Raw genomic sequence first — 24,072 nt, 5'->3', positions numbered from 1 at the left:
GCACCTCAGTCTCCTCTCCTGCAGTAATGGGAATGCAGACATCAAGCAGAAGTGTTACTGAGACCTTTGCTTGGTGCATAGACATTCCTCAGTCAGACTTTGTATTTATACATTTGTGTATACGACTGCTGTTGTGGTTTCTTAAGTTATCCCTCTGCCAGTGTGTATCTTCAAAACAAACTAAATGAAATGCTGTTAGATTAGATTGCCATAAAAACAAAACAACCCACAGCCACTGAAAAGAATTTATTTTAAACTTTATTAGTATATTATGTCAGCTACAGAAAATAAAGAGAAGATTTTAGTGCAACTACTTTAAATTCTAAACAACACATACTTAGAGTTTAGAGCAAGAATCAAAGCCTAGTTACACATTTGGTTTTAAGCACATTCTAACTGACCCTGAACAAAAATCCAAATTCTATTCTGCACAGATGGCAGAAAGCAATATTCCTGTGCTGCCAAAAATATGCACAAGCTGAGAGAAGCACTAGATGACTTATTAAAATTGTTCTTTTAGCATCACCTTTGATGAGGGCTTCAAGACGTTTCAAACTAAATGAAAAACTTCCAATGACTTATAGAACACAAAATGAATATAGGATGCTGATGCTTTGACGGGATATATTCCCAATGTGAATAAGATTTAAAATTGGATTACTGTGCAGAGACAAAAAGACCAAAAACTGAAACTGTTAACAAAGTTTATAATCTGAGCTGGGGAGATGAAAGAGTGGGAAGTCTTCCAAATAGTTGCATTTAACATTGAGCACAGCCCAATTTCCATTCCATTCTGTTTTTCCTTGGGAATATACCGTTACTCCTGGGGAAGTCTCCATCAAAATTTTCTTAACAGATAGCTCGGGCTAAATCCAGATTACTGACCCCTGGGGCCCAGTTCTTTGGTTTGCCAATTCAAATGATGCTTTCTCAACACTTGTATTGGCTGAATTATTTTAAAAGGTTTAAATGATATTTTGAAGTTCCTTAAAAAGTAGTTCACTGTACCTGGGGGCCAAAAGGCAATGAATGCTGCTGCTGTTAATTTAAATAAATAAAAATAAGAGGTTAGGCAGATTTACAAATATTCTGTATGAAGCAAGGTGCAACATGCATCTCCCCTTTTCTTTTTCTTTCTTAGACTTTTCTTTAGAATATTCAACTTCAATGGAAAATTCAATCAGCCTATCTCTGATTAATTTTCACTTAACACATCAGAATGTTTTTTAAGTGCTAGTTGATGTCAAAGATACATTATGAAGATTTATGCAGGTAGTTTCCAGCCTTTAGTTTAGAATGTATAAAGTTAGATTTAACGTTAAAAGGGTCTGTAAAGGTTGATTTTGATGCTGCAGTTGAACTCCACAAACGATAAATACATCCAGTCTCAGGAAAATATATTTCTCCATGAACACTATTATAATATGAAGTTTTATGAGGCATCATATCTTCATGAACACTCTCCTTTGTCATAAAAGTAAGAGCATAACAAGTGGGTGTTTGAAAAGGGTAAAACTATTGAAACAGTAGAGCTGACTCTGGGCATAAAAATAATCATGAAAAAAATAAGTGTTTATCGTGGATGGTTTTATCATTTTTGGCAATTAATGCTTGTGTCTACACATGAATTAAGAAACTATACACATTAAACTTTGGGATGCACAGAAACAGATAGAGACCAGAAAGTTTTATTTGAAATTCTGGTAGTAGCATCAGTTAATCAGTTAATATGTCAATCTCTGTCCAGGTATCCCCAAGTGACAGATACTTCCAGAATCTCAGTTATTAGTTTTAGTTTTGTGTATTACCATAAGAGTTCTATTCATTTTGGCAATTCAGGGAATCCAGGCTGAAAGACATTTTATCTAAATGCATGTCTATATTAACCAACTGGTGCAAAAGCAGTCTGATGAATTGCTGCCTCCCTCTTTAAAATTTCATCCACAAGTGACGTATCATTTCATTTTTCATTTCTTTGGCAAAAACAAGTCACACACCCATACTCAATTTCAAAGAGAATGGGAAAATTCAATTTTCCATTTACCTAGACTACTAAGAGCCTGACATGTTTGGTCAATTTCAATTAGGTCTACTGATTTTACCAAAAAAGCTAGGAATGCAAGACCCGAAGAGAGTATGTCACCAAAAGTTCTTAGAGGTGACCTAAAATAGAAATTTAGGAAGCTATTTCATATCAAAAAGAAGGATTGAAGCCATTAAAATGAGGGTAAAATATGAAAAAAAGCAAAATGCAAGGAGATTGGTGGATTCTGTGACTATCTTACATAAAGATAGGTCTTCTTTATATCTAAAATAGTCCTAACTCACTGTATAAAGATTATTCTGTGTGTCTTAAAGGTGCAAGTCAAAGCTGGTAATAAATCTAGAGATTGTGTCACTACAATCTCTTCTGTCTTAGTATTTGATAACTGTATTTGTGTGATTCAGTGAATTGAATTTAGATCAGTGATTGAATTCAGTTGAATTTAATTCAATGATTCAATGATTCTGCTTTAACAACTTTAAAAACAACAACAAAATATTTTTATTTCTAACTTACATGGGATGCAGTTGCTAAAACTTGACTACAGAGTTGATGAAGTCAAGTCTTTTGCTCCTTGGACTGGGGTATTCCCATAAGATCCCTAAGTTTTCCAGATGTAAATACCCTAAATATGTGCTCAGTTACTCAGTTGTGTCCAGTTCTTTGCAACCCCATGGACTGTAGCCCATCAGGCTCCGCCATCCATGGAATTCTCCTGACAAGAATACTGGAGTGGGTTGCCATTTCCTAGTGTAGATCTTCCCAAGCCAGGATTGAATCCATGTCTTTTGTGTCTCCTGCATTGGCAAGTGGATTCTTTATCATGCCATCTGGGAAGCCACCTCTTTGAAGATTCTTCAAAGAATCTTCTATATCTAGAATCTTCATTCTTCTTTTGGCACTTTTGAAATCCACTTTTGCTCTTCAGTAAGCCACAGTGGAAAGATCCTAGGGTTTGGTGTCAAACAACAGAAGCTTAAATGCCAACTATGCCAGTTTTAAATATGAGTCATATCCTAGCAATGTCTTAGTTTTACCATCTACACAATGACAGTAATGTTACTTATTTTGCATTGTTTTATAAAGATAAAATACTATCTTAAAAACATAGCTTAAAATTTAAAAGAGTAGACATGGATTAAGTATTTATTTCCTGGACAAACTTTAATGGTGATATTATTTTAAGTGAGACAGTATACCTTAGTGTTCAAAAGTAGAAATAAACTACCTTTGTTTAAAATTTGTATAGAGGAACTAAAGACCCTGAATAGCCAAGACAGTCTTGAGAATGAAGAACAGAGCTGGAGGAATCATACTCCCTGACTTTAGATTACACTACAAAGCTACAGTAAGCAAAACAGTTTGGTACTGGCACAAAAACAGATATGCAGTTCAATGGAACAGAATAGAGAGCCCAGAAATATACCCACACACTTACAGTCACTCTGTGGACAAATGTGGCAAGAATATACACTGCAGAAAACAGTCTCTTCAATATTAGAACATTCTCTAATACCATATACAAAAATAAACTCAAAAGACCTAAATATAAGATCAGATATCATAAAAATCCTAGAGGAAAACATAGGTAGAACACTGACATAAATCACATCAATACCTTTTTGGATCCATCTCCTAAAACAAAGGAAATGAAAGCAAAAATAATCAAATTGGGTCCAATTAAACTTAAAAGCTTTTGCACAGCAAAGGAAACCACTGACAAAATGAAAAGAGAACCTACTGGAGAGAATATTTTTTCAAATTATATGACTGATAATGGGTTGATATCCAACATATATAAACAGATCATACAACTCAACCTCAAAAAAAAAAAAAAAAAAAAATCAAAAATCTAGTTAAAAAATTGAGCACAACTGCATAGTCATTTTTCAAAAAAGGAAATTCAGATGGCTAGCAGGCACATGGGGAGATGCTCAACATAGCTAGTCACCAGGGAAATGCAGTACTACAATGAGATATCACCTCACCCCTATCATAATGGTTAGCTTCAAAAAGAACATAACACATGTTGATGAAGATGTGGAGAAAAAGGAATCCTCCTACACTGTTGATTGGAATGTAAATCGGTGCTGCCATTATTGAAAACAATAGGAAATTTTCTTAAGGAACTAAAAATAGAACTTTTTGTATACATAAACAAACAAACACATAACAGCAGTTCCACTCCTTGGTATCTACCTGAAAAAACAAGAATTCAAAAAACACTAATTCAAAAAGGTACATGATTCCTAATGTTCATAGCAGCATTAGGTACAAATGCCAAGATGTGGAAGCAACCTAATTGTGAATATCACAGTGAAATACCACTCAACTTAAAAAATAAATGAGAGTTTCCCATTAACAGCAACATGAATGGACTCGGAGGGCATTATGCTCAGTGAAATAAGTCAGCAGAGAAAGATAAATAATGGATGATATCACTTATATGTAGAATCTAAATATATAAAGCAAACTAGTCAATATAAACAAAAAAGCAAACTCACAGATGTAGAGAACAAAGTAATAGGTACCAGAGGGGAGAGAGAAGAGGGAGGGGCAATATAGGGGCACGGCACTAAGAAATATGAACTATTAGGTATAAAATTAGCTATAAGGGTATATAAGGCTGTATTGTAAAACATAAGGAATACAGAAAATATTGGCTGCTATTTATAAATGGAGTTAACCTTTAAAAATTGTGACTCACTATGTTGTACACATGTAGCATATACAATATTGCACATGAACTATATTTCAATTAAAAAATTAGAAATCAAATCCTACTACAGCCACTGTGTAACTTTTAACAGGTCAGTACCTTGAGATATATCTTTTTGATTAGCTAAACTGAAATCATAATAAGAATGCCAACCTTATGGTATTGATGGAAAAGTAAAGGCAATATTCTACCCAAACTTAGCTTTATGCCTGGCAAACAGTAAGTACTCAAAACAAACTAGATACTATTACTGAGTTAAACACATGAAAATGCTTTGTACACCGTCATATAATACAATTGTTAGTTATAGCATCATTTTTCTTATTATTGTCATAGTTTGACTTATTGGAAAGAATAATAATAAGACTGTCTGACTCCATGGATTACTGATAGTTACTCAAGTTAATGTGCCCAAATGATAATAACGTTGTCATTGATACACTGTTAGAACAGGAAGGATATTGTGAGGGTTAACTTGTATTTTTGAAAGTGGAAATTTTTTTTTTTCTTTTCCCCAGTTCAGTTCAGTCGCTCAGGTGTGTCTGACTCTTTGTTACCCGATGGACTGCAGAACGCCAGGCTTCTCTGTCCATCAACAACTCTCAGAGCCTACTCAAACTCATATCCATCATGTCGGTGATACCATCCAACCATCTCATCTTCTGTCGTCCCTTTCTCCTCCTGCCTTCAATCTTTCTGAGCATCAGGGTATCTTCAAATGAGTCAGTCCTTTGTATTGGGTGGCCAAAGTATTGGAGTTTCAGCTTCAACATCAGTCCTTCCAATGAATATTCAGGACTGATTTCCTTTAAGTTTGACTGGTTGGATCTCCTTGCAGTCCAAGGGATTCTCAAGAGTCTTCTCCAACACTACAGTTGTAATAGCATCAATTCTTCGGTGCTCAGCTTTCTTTATAGTCCAACTCTCACATCCATACATGACTATTGGAAAAAGCATAGCTTTGACTAGACAGACTTTTGTGGGTAATATAAAAAGTGAAGTTGCTCAGTTATATCCAACTCTTTGCAACCCCATGGACTGTAGCCTACTAGGCTCCTCTGTCCATGGGATTTTCCAGGCAAGAACACTGGAGTGGGTTGCCATTTCCTTCTCCAGGAGATCTTCCTGAACCAGGGATTGAACCCAGGTCTTCCGCATTGTAGGCACACACTTTACCGTCTGAGCCACCAGGGAAGTCTGGGTAGTGCAATGTCTCTGCTTTTTAATATGTTGTCTAGGTTGGTCATAGCTTTTCTTCCAAGGAGAAATCGTCTTTTAATTTCATGGCTACAGTCACCATCTGCAGTGATTTTGCAGCCCAGAAAAATAAACTCTCTCACTGTTTTCACTGTTTTCCCATCTATTTGGCATGAAATGATGGGACCAAATACCATGATCTTAGTTTTCTGAATGTTGAGTTTAAAGCCAACTTTTTCACCCTGCTCTTTCACTTTCATCAAGAGTCTCTTTATTTCTTTTTCACTTTCTGCCATAAGGTTGGTGTCATCTATGTATCTGAGGTTATTGATATTTCTCCCAGCAGTCTTGATTCCTGCTTGTGCTTCATCCAGTCCAGCATTTCTCATGATGTACTCTGCATATAAGTTAACTGAACAGGGTGACAATATACAGCCTTGACGTACTCATATACTCCTTTCCTGATTTGGAACCAGTCTATTTTGCCATGCCCCATTCTAATGTTGCTTCTTGACCTGCTGCATACAGATTTCTCAGGAGGCAGGTCAAGTGGTCTCATATTCCCATCTCTTTAAGAATTTTTCAGTGTTTTGTAATCTACACAGTCAAAGGCTTTAGCATAATCAATAAAGCAAAAATAGATGTTTTTCTGGAACTCTCTTGCTTTTTGGATGATCCAAAAGATGGTGGTAATTTGATCTCTGGTTCCTCTGCCTTTTCTAAATCCAGCTTGAACATCTGGAAGTTCACAGTTCACGTAATGTTGAAGCCTGGCTTCAACAGGAGAATTTGGAGCATTACTTTGCTAGCATGTGAAATAAGTGCAATTGTGCGGTAGTGTGAACATTGTTTGGCACTCTCGTTCTTTGTGATTGGAATGAAAACAGCTTTTCCAGTCTTGTTGCCACTGCTGAGTTTTCCAGATTTGCTGGCATATTGAATGCAGCACTTTCACAGCATCATGTTTTAGGATTTTAAATAGCTCAACTGGAATTCCATCATATCCACTAACTTTGTTTGTATTGATGTTTCCTAAGGCCCACTTGACTTTGAATTCCAGGACGTCTGGCTCTAGGTGTTGATCACACCATCATGGTTATCTGGGTCATGAAGATCTTTTTTTGTGTAGTCCTTCTGTGTACTCTTGCCACCTCTTCTTAATATCTTCACTTCTGTTAGGTTCATATCATTTCTATCCTTTATTGTGATCATCTTTGCATGAAATATTCCCTTGGTGTCTCTAATATTCTTGAAGAGATCGCTAGTTTTTCCCATTCTATTGTTTTCCTCTGTTTCTTCGCATTGATTACTGAGGATGGCATTCTTATCTCTCCTTGCTATTCTTTGAAACTCTGCATTCAAATAGGTATATCTTTCCTTTTCTCCTTTGCCTTTTGCTTCTCTTGTTTTCACAGCTATTTGTAAGGCCTTCTCAGACAACCATTTTGCTTTTTTGCATTTCTTTTTTTGTGGATGGACTTGATCACTGCCTCCCCAGATAACCAAATAAGCTCAACTTTTAAAATAAATAGATAAATCTGAAATTGTGTGTGGTGGGTTGGTTTTGGAATAATATCTTAGTCTATTCTATTTGAACAGCTTATTATTTATATTCTATATCATATTTATTCTTACCTTTGTTTTCCTGTATCATTCACATGCTGATTAATATAAACCATGTTTAAGCTCAAATGAGTTAATACATCTGAGAAATTATACAATATAGCTATTTTAATATCAAATTAAAGGCTAATCTTAAAACAGAAATCTTGAAGACATTCAGAGCCTGTTCTCTTTCTCTGTGTCTTGGTCTGCCTGTTTCTCTCAGTCACTTCCTTATTCACGAATATAGACATGCATCTACTTTTCCTTTTCATAAAAAGTTGGTCCTATCACCAATAATATCAAAAAAGCTTAAACATTCCATACATTTTATAAAAAGTGAGGACTCTTGTTTTGTTTGAGGAAATCACATTTTAATTTTAAATAATTCATATCAATTACATATAAAACATTTTAGATATTATTCTTAAAACCAGCAATATGCTTTCAGATAAGGATTCTAGCCTAGAAAAGCTTTTAATTTGGTAGGAGAGATAGGCAAGCATATAACTAAGTTTAAAAGAAGTCAGTGTGATATGCATTCCAAATGGGGTTTGAAGCAAATTGCCATGTGTTCAGGGTAGGAAGAGTGATTAATTCAGTATGAAGGCATCAGGAAAGATTCACAAATGCATTCCATCATCATTTGTGTGACGTGGCTGGGGGAGCACAGGATCATTTATGTTCTTTATTTTTGACTTCTAACTAGGCTCTAATTAATTTCCAAGGGACTCTCCGCTTGGATCAGCTCTTCCCTCCAAAGAACAACCTCTGACCCCACCTCTCAACCTTTTAATTGTTTGTGCATTGATTGCTCAGAAAGCTTTTGAGCAAATGATGAGTAGTTATTCATTTCTCCACATTTCCTGGGCACTGAGTTTTCTGTTCACATTTTCTGTTCATTAGGGATTTAAATGAAGGCACAAACCATATTTTTCAAAGGTGGCTATCTTCTGTTTCTTTGTTTTGCATTCAAAGCATTTCTCTGGGCAGAGTTTGTTCCATTATTTCATTAATTTGTAGACAAATGTTTTAATGATATAATCAAATCCATATATCCTCAGAAAAAAGGAAAACGTGTGTGTGTGTGTGTAAACAATATTTTGTACTATCTTGTTTGTAGGGAGGTAGATGTGCCGATAATACAATACATAACTTGAAGCAAAACAAAATATGAATTGAGCTCAGATTTAACAGGTGACAATCTATAACTATTTGAGGAGAATTTTTTCTCTCTCTTCTGCCCCATCCTACCTCAGACATGATGGACACTTAACAGCTGTGGACTATAGAGTTTGTAAACAATCATTGTTCATTCAAAAATTTGTTGTTTAAATAAAGTTGTTGTGTCTATGCTCTTATATTTTGGAACTACCAGGAAGACGTTTGAATTTGGTTAATCTTCAGAGAATCTAAAGTTACATGGTTATAGATGTAAATATACCATAGCCCATGCATGTCATATTTCCCTTTCTTCTTCCTAGTCAGCTGCCCCTTCAGATGTCGTCTTCCTCTGTACACTTCTCAGTGCCTAGGTTCCTTTTCCTCCTCTTGCTCCTGCTCTCCTCCCGCTGTCCCTTTAGGGCCTCACTGTGTGGCCCTACTTTGTATGTGAGCTGGTAAGTTCCATTCATGCCACTGGTGCTTTGGTTGCAGTTAGTGGACCCTTCAGCATGGAGTTCCTAAGACATTCTGCTTTACTCTATACACGGCATAAGTTCAATCAATTACTGTGTGTAGACATTATCTTCTCAATCCGGAGTCAAAATGGAGTGGTTCCAAGGGCAGGAGACAGAAAACCTCTGTCCATTCTACCACATTTGCACAGATTCTACGGGATACATGAGAGCCATGAAAATTATGTGTTCAGGAATTACAATATCATGAGAGCAAGCTTATATTATAATATTAAATTTAAATAGCAAAATTTAAAAAATTGTATACAAAATAGAACACCAGAATTATAGAAACATTGGTTAAAGACAAAATAAGGAAGAAAAGAAATTGAAAAAGAGAGACAATTAAAATATGAGATGCCATCGGTATTCATTTGGTGCTATAACACTGTGATAAAAAGTATGGGTGCCTTTTTTCTGCCTTTTCTCTTTTGTTTTTCTGTATCTCTCACTCTTTCTCTTCCTCCCTCCCTCCCTATCTGAAATGCATAAATCACAATGCCTGTGTGAGTAATAGCATTATTGAAGAATGAAATCTCTTAGCAATATACATTCTTTATTTTACAAGCAATTTATAAGCAGTTTTTACCAATTCATTTTGTTTTAAGAATACACACTTTGGTTTCATCACACGGATGTATGTGATAACACTATTTGTTTAAAATGTTTCTTCATTTTTTAAATACACATGAAGCATACACACACTAGAGCTTTATTCTAAGTAATAATTACAGAAAAAAGTCAACTTGCATTGCATGAATTGTATAAAAATAGATTGCTGTGAAGGTTAAAACATTATCCAGGTATTATCAATATAGTGCTGAGTAATTGTTTCTACTTTTGGAAATAAAATGAATATGTCAGCTGGAAAGAAAGAATAATGATTTGAGGAGTGATTTAAAATATGATTCAGGTAGTAGAAGGCAAGAATTCCTTCTGCTTTCTTTCTTAAATTCATCTCCCCCCAGTGACACAATACTCCTGACTAGAAAGGCTTAGAAATCTTTGGGAAAGTAAGAGGAGGAAAAAAATCCTTCTACAGAATCATACTTTCTAAGTTTTTGTCTGCACGATGCTTTCCTTCCCCTTGATATTATGTGTTGAGGACAACTGAATTATGACTTTGGCTTCCAGTCAGATCCTGTTGAGTTACAGAAGATAAATTGATGAACAATGCTAAAGTTAAGGCTCATAATTCAGTTGTCCAAAGTACATCCTGCAAAAGCAGTTTGTATAAGCAATAAAAATTGAGGGAAAGCTGCCAGGAATGCTCCTTTTCCCATTTTGTTTTGGTTCTTGGAGAGAGCTTTGCCCAGTAAATGTGTTTTGCATTCTTTGAATTTATTACTTTTTGAGCCAAAGCTAGAAACTGGCTGGGTTTCCAAATTTGATGGTTTATTACCTATAGAAAAATTCAGACTTCTTAAAAAACAAATAAAGGATGCTTTCATGCAGTAATATTTCAGGCCCAGAATTTGTGCAAGGAACTCTAATTTCTCCCCTGTATAGTTCATCCACTCATAAAATCTTACATTTATTCAACTTCATACTTTGTGCAGGATTAAATGATATGTTTAATGTATATTTTAGTGGCTAAACTACAAACTTTAACAACTTTAGTATTCACTTTTGTGTCTCATGTTAAGCATAGGGCCTAGCACATAGTCTAAGCACATAATCAATACCCAGTAAATATTTGAGTATTAACTATAATACTCAATAAATATTATTTACAGTTTCTATTATGTACCAGGCAATATGATTGTCATATAGGAATGACAACAGCAGAAAGAAAAAAGTTGGCTTTTACTGAATTGTTAATATGTTCTGAGAATTATATTAGGTACTTCATACTCATTTAGTTTCCAAATTAAGTTTAAAGGATTGGAGTCACCACTCTTATGTTTTATAGATAAAGACGTTGAAGTTAAGGCAGGTTGAATGATTGTCCTAAATTGCAAAACTAAGTGGCAGAATTAGAATATTACACAACACTGGCTTTTGCGTCACCCTGGTGGTTCAGATGGTAAAGAATTTGCGTGCAATGCGGGAGACCTGGGTTCAACCCTGAGTTGGGAGGATTCCCTGGAGGAGGGCATGGCAACCCACTCCAGTATTCTTGCCTGGAGAATCTCCATGGACAGAGGAGCCTGGCAGGCTACAGTCCTTGGTGTCATAGAGAGTCAAACATGACGGAGCAACTAAGCACAGCACACACATTTAGTCATTATAGTAAGTGCACGGGAAGATATTATTACACACTTATTTCTAACATGGTAAAACTGAAACTAACAGAATCAAAGTCACTGCATTTTTTTAAATAGAAGAGGTGAAGAAAAAAACTTTTTGGTGGTTTTAAGGGGATTTTAGAGATTAAACCCTCACTCAAGGAAGTAAGAACTGGGAAGAGGTTAAGAGATACACAAAAATGATGCAAAACAGGAAGCGGCAAATACTATGAAAAAAAAATGTAGACAGATAACACATTTTATGAGAGCTTTGAGAGAGGAGGTAGAATCGTGAAGAACTTCGCAGAAGAAGCAGCATTCAAATTTTCCTTGAAGCACAGGTGGATCTAGACATAAAAATGATGTAAATAGCAATAAGTCATTGACTCAAAAGATGGGGTTGGAGCATTTGCTTAGTAAAGGAGAGAGAAGAGAGGTACACTAATGCTAAGCCTGTCAGTGATACAGTCCCTCAAAGTTGAAGTTTTTTAAGGAAGAAGTTCATATAGATCCTAATATGTGGTGTACAACAAACCAACTTTTTTCAAGTTCTTTCTGTAAATAAAATTTAAAAGATGAAGCAAACTGACATTAATTGAACATCTATTCTGTGGAGGGCCCTGTAATAGGAACAGGGATGAGGGGAGAGGGGGAGGTGCACGAAAAACATTGGCAGAGTGGCTAACCTGGAGGCGACTCATGCAACTGTGAACAGTGGGAGAGCAGACCTTCAGCCAGAACAAAATAAAAAGCTAAGTGGCCCGTACAAAAATTGAATTTACAACTGGCCTCATTAGTGCCATGTTCTAGCTAATTGGGCCTTATGTTAATGCACTGGGCATGCAGCAATGTTGGAAGATAAATGAAAAAGCGCTCAGTCTTCCAACTTCACTATCATGGATATATAGAGTACCAGATGGTGGCATGTTATAAATGGAATGAGTCATTCTGGAGGCACATCTGAAGTATCAATAAATATGGGGTTCATGTAAACAGAAGTTTATCTGCAAGCACCTTCTCTAAACACAGGTGGAGAAAGGAGTCAACAATGATTTTGGACAGAGCACTGGATTGAGAAACTGGAGACCGAAGGTTCAACACTGCTGATGACATTTACACCTATTCCTCCCTCTTTGGAATTCACTTCCCCAGAATTTTGTAAGCCTGACTCCTTCTCAAGTACTCTTTATCATTGCAGTTATCTGCCCTCAGAGAACTTTCCCTAACAGGCTTAAAGTAAATCTTCCTTCATATTCCCAGTCTCACTACTGTATTATGTGTGTGTGTTACTTGCTCAGTCCTGTCTGACTCTTTGTGACCCCACAAACCTTAGCCCGCCAGGCTCCTCTGTCCATGGGGATCCTCCAGGCAAGAATACTGGAGTGGGTTGTCATTTCATTCTCCAGGGGATCTTCTCGACACAGGGACAGAACCCGGGTCTCCCATATTGTAGGCAGATGCTTTACCATCTGAGCCACCAGGGAAGCCCCACTACTGTATTGGTTTCCTTGGTTTCCTCTAAATAGGCAATGTTTTAAAACTTGTTCATTATGTTTTCTACACTACAATCTAAGCTCCATGAAGGGAGGGATTTTATTCTATTTTGTTTACCAGTGTGTCCCCAGTGTCTAAAATAATACCTGGTGCATGGTAGACGCTGAGTAAATATGTTTGATTAGTGAAATTATGGCTTTGCCCTCTACTGTCTGACTTAAGACATTTGGTTTATATAATATTGTTATTATTAGTGAGGATAAAAATAGCAACACTATATGCTGTTAGAGAGATAAAAATTTGTCAAGTCATGTGGAAGTCCTTCAAAATTTGTATGGGATAATAGAATGTAAGTTTGCCATTTTCAGTAAAAGAGAAGAGTCATAGGAAGATAAAACTTAATGGTCAGAAGGAGATACTGTTTTTTTGAATAAGTTGGTAAGAGATTGTATGTCCTTTGCCCGTTCTATTTCCTATTATGTGTTTCAATTTCTCTCAGCTGTGAGGTCTCTCATATCTCTAGAACATGATGAATTGCTGATGTTTCAGCAGATTATAACAACCATTTATGGCGGTGTTTCACAGATTGACATTTCCCTATTTTCCATTTCTTGGGTCATAGTTAAGATGCCAGCATAGAAAAGGTGTGTGTGTGTATGTGTGTGTGTGTGTGAGTGTGTTTGTCTTCTTGCTTATTTTCTTACTCATTGAGAACTGCCACAATAGTCAATATTTAAAAAAAAAAATAGTGTTGGGACTTTTTCAGTGGTCCAGTGGTTAAGAATCCACCTTCCATGCAAGGGCCATGGGTTTGATTGCTTGTTGGGGAACTAAGATCCTGCATGCCATGTCTCAGGGCAGCCAAGCCCATGCTGCAACTGGAGAGTCCACATGCTGCAACTAAGACCCCACATGGCCAAATAAATAAATATTAAAAAAAAATGTTAAAAACTTATGGTGCAACTAGAATAGGGCCAAACACTATTGGTTGACAAAGAGATTTTGCCATTCCAGCGGCATACAACCTAGAGAAGAATAAAAGTTAATTGAAAAAAAAAAAGAAAAATAGCGCATATTGCTCTCCTACAGTAGCTTTCTCCTGAAATAATAAAGATTAAACTGTCTAGCATAGATAAGAAAGGAAATAATGTATAAGCAAAAAAGTTCTTATATATATATTGTATATATTAACACATTTATTAATGTATATATTAATAGTATGCTCGATAGTGAAACTAGTAAGACAGAGGGAAAACCAGAGAGCAGGGCCAGATCTCAGTCAAAATAACAAGGAAATTGGACAGAGGTTGTTTTTCTAAATAACATATAAGAGATATCAAATTGCAAGCATGGAAAATATGAGAAACATAATTTATGGAAAGGCAGTGGTATAAAGTTCCAGGAACCACTGGAGAAAAGAAGTAAACTATCATTCCTTGAGCACATATGCTCCGCCAAAAAAAAAAAAGTATTATATTTTATTTATCTTCTGGAAATCTTGCACTGCAGGTATCATTTGTAGGAGTTTACAGAAGAGCAAACTATGACTTACATAGTTTCGTTGATTTGTCAAAAGCCACAATGTTACTGTGTTAAACAGCCACTTTTTTTTTTTTCGTAGAGTTCAATTTTTTTTAGCTTTTTATATGTTTATTTTTGTAACACCAAAGCATTTTGTATTGGGATATCTCCAATTAACATTGTTATGGTAGTTTCAGGTGAACATTCTCACCCAACTAAAGAGCCTCTTGATGAAAGTGAAAGAAGAGAGTGAAAAGTTGGCTGAAAGCTCAATGTTCAGAAAACTAAGAACATGCCATCTAGTCCCATCATTTCATGGCAAATAGATGGGGAAACAGTGACAGTGTTTATTTTGGGGGTGCTCCAAAATCACTGCAAATGGTGAATGCAGCCATGAAATTAAAAGATGCTTATGACCAACCTAAACAGCATATTAAAAAGCAGAGACATTACTTAGCCAACAAAAAGGTCTGTCTAGTCAAGGCTATGGTTTTTCCAATAGTAATGTATGGATGTGAGAGTTGAACTATAAAGAAAGCTGAACACTGAAGAATTGATGCTTTTGAACAGTGGTTTTGGAGAAGACTCTTGAGAGTCCCTTAGACTGCAAAAAGACCCAACAAGTCAATCCTAAAAGAAATCAGTCCTGAATATTAATTGGAAGGACTGATGCTGAAGCTGAAACTCCAATACTTTGGCCACCTGATGGGAAGAACTGACCCATTGGAAAAGACCCTGATGCTGGGAAAGATTGAAGGCAGGAGGAGAAGGGGATGGCAGAGGATGAGATGGCTGGATGTCATCAGCGACTCAATGGACATGAGTTTGAGTAAACTCTAGGAGTTGGTAATGATCAGGGAGGCCTGGTGTTCTGCAGTCCATGGGTTTGCAAAGAGTTGGACACAACTGAACAACTGAACTGAACTGTACTCTCACTCAAACCCCACTCTTATCCAGGCTAGCTCGTGACATTGAGCATAGGACCATGTGCTATATGATAGGTCTTTGTTGGTTATCCATTTTAAATATAGTAGTTGGAGTGTGTACATGACCTTCCCAAAGTCCCTAACTATCCCTTCCCCCCAGCAACTATAAGTTCATCTTCTAAGTCTATGATTCTCTTTCTTAAAAGCCATTTTTGAATGCTAAGTCGCTTCAGTCAATTCTGACACTTTGCAACCCTATACACCATAGCCTGCCAGGCTCTGCTGTCCGTGGGATTCTCCTGGCAAGAATCCTGGAGTGGATTGCCATGCCTTGCCCATCTCCAGGGTATTTCCCCAACTCAGGGGTTGAACCCATGTCTTCTGCCCTGGCAGGCAGGTTCTTTACCACTAGGACCATGTGGGAAGCCATAAGGAGGTACAGGAGTTTAGAACATTTATACAAAAACAGGGTTTATTTACATTCATATCACTTTTGTTAGGGGGATTCCCTAGTAGCTCAGCTGATAAAGAATCTGCCTGAAATGCAGGAAACCCTGGTTCGATTCTTAGATCAGGGAGATCTGCTGGAGAAGGGATAAGCTACCCACCCCAGTATTCTGGCCTGATGCCTGGGACAGACTGAGCAACTCTCACTTTCACTTTTGTAGACTTACAGCCCAGCATCTTTGTGTAAAGCCTTGCCTGTCTAAAAGTGCACCAAACTGAGTCTGATGTCTGAAATTTTTATGGTACTGCAGTAATTTGAAAATAGTCGACTTTGAAAGGGGATTGCAAAACCTTTACCATGACTAGTCCATGTGGCAGTTTCGCAGGAAAAGCTCAAGAAAAACACACTGAAAACCGTACTTTATGCTGTGAATTCCCAAGAAACACAGTGCTATCACTGTAATGCAAGTTTCTTTCTATTTATCTGGGTTGATATCTTAAAAATATAATTTGAAAGAAAAATTTGTAATTAGGTAATGGCAACCCACTTCAGTGTTCTTGCCTGGAGAATCCCAGGGACGGGGGAGCCTGGTGGGCTGCCGTCTCTGGGGTCGCACAGAGTTGGACACGACTGAAGCGACTTAGCAGCAGCAACAGCACACTTATTTTACACTTTAAATAATAGCAGTTTAACTGAAAAAACTTATCACTCTGATAATAGAAATCATAAAATTAGTTAAAAAGACAAACGAGTCAGAAAATAAGATTGTAAGATTTTTAGTATTTTTATGCTTTACAATTAGTAATGTTTTCTTTTATAGACACTCATGCAGCATTGTTTGCTGATGTTTATTTAATAAATATGCACATATTCTTCATGTAGCGGAACTTGTGCTACATGCCAAGGATTTCAAGATGCATGTGAAAGTCTCTGTCCCTATGGAGCTTATAGTCCAGTGAGTAAGACAGAAATAATAATTCCAGTTTACTACATTAAAAAACAGTGATTTTGGACAAAAGCTGACCAATTTTGACTGATGGCTTCAAAGAAGACATACCGTGGAAAGTTTTTCCTTGGTTGAAGGCAGCAAGATAAAGCGGTAATGCAGATGTCGCAGCCTTTGCCGTAGCAAGATGTGGTAGCACTCAGGAAAAGAGGACAGATCTGTGTGGTTGAAGCTTTACCCATCTGCCTTGGAGCAAAGAAACCTGACTGAGAAGTGGTTCAGCTACCGATACTGAAAGGCCACAGACGCCATGCCCCTGAATTTGAATCATCATCTCATCCGTAATTGGAGCTCACGGAGTCACTTCCTTTTAGAATTTTCCTGTATAATCTATAGCCCTGTCAAGGATCCGGGGAAAGCAAGTTGAAGCAAATGCAATACAGGATTGAATATTTCAGTCGGGAGAAAATAACATGACAGAGTTAAACAGTGTGTGGTTGAACAGAAAACATTAGCAATGATTATATATCAGTTTGAATTTTACTTTTATAAGACAGCAGATATAGATAAATCTGATTTTTATCACCTGTGACATTTTCAAACAATGAAGTATGCCTTTTTGAAGTTTTTAACATCTTTCAGAACTTGCAGTCGTGACACTTGCAGTGTCAACGATTTACAGGAAGCTCTTGCATGCCAGTACTCTAGACTTCAGGGAGTCATTCATTGTCTATAGTCTTGAAAACAATCTTATGGTTCTAGGGTTTTCCCCTTGATAACTGTGTATATAAGTTTTCATTAACTGTGCCGAATATGAGACAGATAAACAAGCAAAGACATCCCTCCATTTCTTCTTTCTTTTTGCTATTCTCCCTTCATTCTTCTTTCCCTCCTTTCTTTCCTTCTCCTGAGAAGAAACCTACCTGTTTTTGAGAACCTACCAAGTGACTTGGCATGGCTGTCATGAGTGACTAAAGTACAGTCTCTGTCCTCAGTTAGCTTACATTCTGGGGAAGCTGTGATGCAGTAAAAGGCCTATATAGTAAACATACAATTCATAAAATGATGTTGGATAAGTATTATGCTTTTAAAAGATCTATGTTATGGCCGTTCCCAAACAGCGACCAACTTGTTCTGGTTTGGCCCACACTTTTGTACTTTTAGGGACTGGAAGTCTCATGTCCCAGCAGTACCCCCAGGACATGATAAACTAAGTCAGTTGGTCACTGTAAGTTTCATGAGCACCTTGCCATATGAATATTGAGCATCACCTGTGAATAAACTGCAAGACTTTTAAAGGATGTTTTCAGCTTTAGCCTAAACTATATTTACTCAGGATACTGTTCTATCTAAGCTACCTGAAGGGAAGGTTTTTCAGGTGTTTTTCCTTGTTTATGTGAACTATCAAAAAGTCAGCTGGGAAATAACTTTTCTAGAGGTCAAAAATAATTTAGTCCCAACATTGCATTCATGGATAGCAGGGAAGTTGTAGATGTAAGAGTCTAGTGTCTGCTAAGGCTGATCTGTAGTCTTAGCTCTGTACATCTGGGAAGGGACATCTCCATGACTCCTTAGGGAAGCATGGGCAAGAAAAGCTCTGGAGACAGAAGTATTTGGTAAGGTGGTGGAAAGGAGAGATGAGGAAAAGAAGGTTATCTAGAGCAGTAGGACAAAGGGTGAGTAAAAAGAAATGAATAAATCTTATTATTTACAGCTATGCTGAAATATACAAGAATGAACTGACTACAATAAAGCCGTCAATATTTGTTCAGAGTTTACTTATCTAGAGATTTTAATGACCAATTAACAAAACTGATTTATTTACTGTTTTTAAAATTGTATTAAAATAAATGATTTAGGATACAGATGTAAAGTGGATACCCAAATGTGCTAAGAATTTGCTAAATTCTAGGTCTTATGCTAGAAAATTTGCAAAATTTCTTCTAAATCCTCAACAAATGCAATGAAAATATATGTCGTTTTCCCTGTGTAGCAGATCAGCAGGCTGAGTGTTCAAAACATGGTATGACTTTTCCACAGATCACACAACTAATGAATGCCTCTACAAGATTTCAGTAGAAAACCTTGGCTAACAATGGTTTTATGAAAATATGCTGGTGGATATGGACCAAATATTCTGAAAACACTGGAAAATGTTTTGCTTACAGTCCTCCAGAAATGCTTCGTAATACATCTTTGGAATCCATGTTGGGAAATCTTGCCTTCAGGCACCACTTTATTATAGCTGAGGGTAATCATTGATGAAAATAAAATGATCCTGAGTTGATAAAAATTAACAAGTATATTTTATGAATGCAAAAGCTTTAGGATAATTTTATATAACAGTATGAAAAACCTAAATAGTTTTACACTCACCGTGAGCACTAGAGATGAATATCATTTGAAATCTTTTCTTTCACCTGCTGAATTTTTGAGTTTTCAAGGGCAAGCTATCAAAAGAGGAAAGAATGAGAAATCAAAAGGGTAAAAGAAATACTCAATGATTCTTAGGAAAGCCATCTTCTAGATGGTAAAACAAGTTTGCGCTAGGTGAAAGGAGATCTGGGGTTTGGTCCTGACTTTTTCACCAACAAACTTTGGTCTTTAGGCTATTCCTTTAACCGCTATGGATTTCAGTATGTATATATTAATACCTGCTCTCACTTCATAATTCAGTGTTTATTTTTAAGAACAAATGATAAAACGTATATAAGTTTGAAAATTAAAAGATAACAGCACACGGCAATGAATTTATGTTATTTAAATAATAAAATGTTAATATCTAAGAAAATAAAATATCTGATAAATGTTTTAATTTTTATATTTTAGAACTCCATTAGAATTAAATAAAATATCTGAATTTATTATAATTTAATATTGCTGTCACTTTTTCTTTAGCATTAGGAACTAAGATAATCCATGGCCTGCCTGCCTGGGAATTAAAAATTTAAAGCAGATAAATAAACAAAAACTAGATATTATTGTCCCCCTAAAAGATTTGAATTATTGTATATAATAATTATAACAAGTATTTATAAATTATATATACGTATACATATATATAAAACATGGTACACATGCCAGATACAGCTTTGTTCTTTCCAAAATTCATCTCACTTGATTGTGCATTAGCAATGTAACAGTTTTAGTATTTATTTCAATTTATGGAAGTGGAAACAAAGTCTCAGAGACATACCTGAAATTATGTAATGAATCTAGGCATCCCTCAGAGACATTGTGGGTTTGGACACTACAACAAAGCAAATATTGCAGCGAAGCAAGTCGCATTTTTTGGTTCCCCAGAGCAAAAAAAAATTGTTTATATTATTTTGTTGTTGTTGTTTAGTCATTTAAGTCATACTATAGTTCATTAAGTGTACAATAGTGTTATGTATTAAAAATGTACATACCTTAATAAAAATATTTTATTACTGAAAATGCTAACCATCATCTGAGCCTTCTATGATCTGTGATCTAAGATCAGTTATCTTTGCATTGTCACAAAGATCACTGACAATAGATCACTGTAACAAATATAATAATAATGAAAAAGTTGAAATATTGTGAGAATTACCAAAATGTGACACAGAGACCTGAAGTGAGCAAATGCTGTTGGAAAAACGGTGACAATAGACTTGCTTTATGCAGGGTAGTCATAAACCTTCAATTTAAAAAAAATAAATAAAAGAAGTGTGGTATCAGTGAAACAGAATAAAGGAAAGCACAATCAAAACCGATACAATATTGTAAAGTAAAAAAAAAAATTAAAAAAAAAATAAAATAAAATGAAATATACCTGTATGGAATGGAACTGAGGTTAAAGTAAGTACGTCAGAGGTCTCACAACATCACTCTTCCATCACACAAAAATACGTCCCAGGTAATTGCTTAGAGGAAGGGTAAGAACTGAATGAGGAAATATAGGCTACATATTCTATAGTCTCTAAAGCAGGATCCTCTACTTTTAACACCTGCTGTGCAGCACCCTGTAGTTCAGGTGGTTATAAGGCTACACAACACTCCCTGGTGGTCTAGTGGTAAGGATTTGGTGCTCTCAGTGCTTCGGACAGGGTTCATTTCCCGGTCAGGAAAGCCATTCTTCTTGGGCTTCCCTGATGGCTCAGAGGGTAAAGAATGTGGGAGGCCTGGGGTGATCCCTGGGTTGGGAAGATTCCCTGGAGGAGGGTGTGACAACCCACTCCACTATTCTTCCCTGGAGAATGCCCATTTACAGAGGAGCCTGGCAGGCTTCAGTCCACAGGGTTGCAAAGAGTTGGACATGACTGAGAGACTAAGAAATAAGGCCATACAGAGAAGAAGAAGGGTCCAGAGAGGCTGCTACTGTCCACAGGCTTTTTTGACCTTCTTTCTGTCTTTGGTGTGCCTTGGTGTGATTCATTATCATCTTCCTCTGATAGACACGCATATTCAGTTTGGAGCTGGAATGAGGCAGGACTTCCTGGTTGTTTTTGTGACTTTGGCTTAAAAGGAGTGTAATCTGGACTGTCTTGCATTTTGCATTTCCAACTTGATTGAAATGTTTTGAACCTAGGTATTTGGTTTCATATTTCTTTGCCCACCCACTAATACTTAACTAATATAGTCATAAAACTAGGCTATAAGTGTATGTCAGTTGTTTTTATAACTCTGCAATGCTAAAAATAAAGGATAAAAAGGAAAAAAAAAGAGAAACTTTTAAATTCTCTCCCCTTGAAAATGCTCTTGCCTTGAGGATGATCTAAGGAATCAAGAAGCTACTGCATGCCCACTGTCTCCCCAAAGAGAAGTCAAATCTTCAAAGCCTACCCAATATTTAAACTCTGGCAGAAATAGTAAATTAATTTTCTTTGGAAGGAGGATTGTGCATGTTTATTTTGTGATTTAATAAAAAGCTGACATAGCGGTCATTAGCTTCCCAGAGTGCGCTCCATTTAATATGCAAAACACACAGAAATTAACATAGTAATTATGTTAGAACTAACAGGATACAAACATTTTAAATGGATTTAACACATTAAATAATTTCATGTCTTATGTGGCCCTGGTGTCTTTCACAGATGGTCACAACATTTGCTAATTTGTTCTACAGGTAGTGCAAATTAATATGATTTTCTTTGACTCTTATTCTTTTTTATCTTTAATAAAGATAGCTTTATTTTTATTTAAAATTATAGCTATTCCACCTAATGTGTTTTTGGTTCCTTTAGCAAAGAAGATCTATGTTTTGTTTTGTTCTGTGTTTTCAAAATGGTGGCTTTCTTTGCATACAGATTTTGATGTTGAGGAAGAAAAAAGGAAGTTAGTAAAAATATGTCCATTTGATACTTTAGACTACACAAATGTTAATGTCACTAATTCTAGTCAACTAGAAACCATTTATTCCTTTGCATAACAACCATTTAAAAACTATTCACAATGTATGCTACTAACTGCTGACAGTATAAGGATGAATAGTATGTATGTATTTATTATGTCTTCAATCTTTACAGTCTGTGTATGTGCTCAGTCACTTCTGACTCTTTGTGACTCCATGGACTCTAGCCCGCCAGGCTCCTCTGTCCACGGAACATTCCAGGCAAGAATACTGGAGTCTATAGGAATTGCTAAATAAGACTTAAAAAATACTTTTCTCTTTCATCTTAATATTCCAACAAGGCACTATAAATAATATTCTGTAGGAGTTAAAGGAAATGAAATATAATTATTGCCAGTTAAAAATAATATAATTTAATAAAAAGAATTTTTACTTCTTGGAGAAATACCTGGTTCTAGACCTAGAATGATTGGAGAAGGAAATGGCAACCCACTCCAGTGTTCTTGTCTGGAGAATCCCAGGGACGGGGGAGCCTGGTGGGCTGCCATCTATGGGATGGCACAGAGTCAGATACAACTGAAGCGACTTAGCAGCAGCAGCAGCAGCAGCAGACCTAGGATGGCAATATAAAGAATGATATGGGAACATCTCTTTATATAAAAAATCAAAGATGTCGTCAAAGTCTACCATAGTCAAATAGAAACTAAAGGAGTTAGATGTCTGATTGAAGAGGTCTCATTGGTCAAAGCAATGGCACCCCACTCCAGTACTTTTGCCTAGAAAATCCCATGGACGGAGGAGCCTGGTAGGCTGCAGTCCATGGGGTCGCTAGAGTCAGACATGACTGAATGACTTCACTTTCACTTTTCACTTTGATGCATTGGAGAAGGAAATGGCAACCCACTCCAGTGTTCTTGCCTGGAGAATCCCAGGGACGAGAAGCCTGGTGGGCTGCAGTCTATGGGGTCGCACAGAGTCGGACATGACTAAAGCTACGCAGCAGCAGCAGCAGCAGCAGCAGCATTGGTCAAAGATAAGATAATGCAACCATTGATAGGGATAATAACTACAGTGGTTTAAAATTCAAAATATATGATTTAATGAGAGTCATTAAAATGAAAACAAAACAAAACAGAAAGTATCATTTCTGACCACCTTTGGAGAATGCTAGAACTTACTCTTTCATAAACTGGTAGCAGGGCAAAAATTAAACATTATGCTGATATTATTATACACCCTGTATCTTCGACTAACCATATCATGAATGAAGGAAAATTTCCCTTAATGGAAACATTCCAGCTTAGAAAAAGAAACAAAAAACAGAAGAATCAGTAGAACTAGAAAGTCTCCATTTTGCAACCCTTAATGATTTTGTAGACATGGAAAATGTTCATAGATGGCTACAATCATCACTAAATGGGAATTGACAGAAGAACACCGTATCTCCTATGAATTTGTTTAAAAAAGAACAATAAAGATAAATAAAACAAGAATGACAGAACAACAGCAAAAACCTTGATAAAAATTTATGATTCTCAACCAGGTATAATTTTGCCCTTAGGTGACATTTGGCAAAATCTGGAGCCTTTTTTTTTATTTTTTATTTTTAATTGTTACAGTTAGAAGTGCTAAGAGATGTCTAGAAGAGAGGCCAGGGATGGTACTAAACATCACACAATGCACAGGAAGTGTCCCGCAACAAAGGATTATCCAAACAACTTAATAAAAAATGTCAGCAGTTCTGAGATTGAAAAACTCTTTTATAAACCTGTGTGTGTTAATCGCTTAGTCGTGTCTCACTCTTTGCAACCCCATGGACTGTAGCCCACCAGGCTCCTCTGTCCATGGAATTCTCCAGGCGAGAATACTGGAGTGGGTAGCCATTCCCTTTTCCAGGGGATCTTCCTGACCCAGGGATTGGGGTCTCCTACAATGAAGGCAGATTCATAACTGTTTG

The sequence above is a fragment of the Bos taurus genome, chromosome 18, assembly GCF_002263795.3.
Source record: "Bos taurus isolate L1 Dominette 01449 registration number 42190680 breed Hereford chromosome 18, ARS-UCD2.0, whole genome shotgun sequence".
In the NCBI taxonomy this organism is placed as follows: Eukaryota; Metazoa; Chordata; class Mammalia; order Artiodactyla; family Bovidae; genus Bos; species Bos taurus.
Note: the sequence above shows the minus strand (reverse complement) of the source record.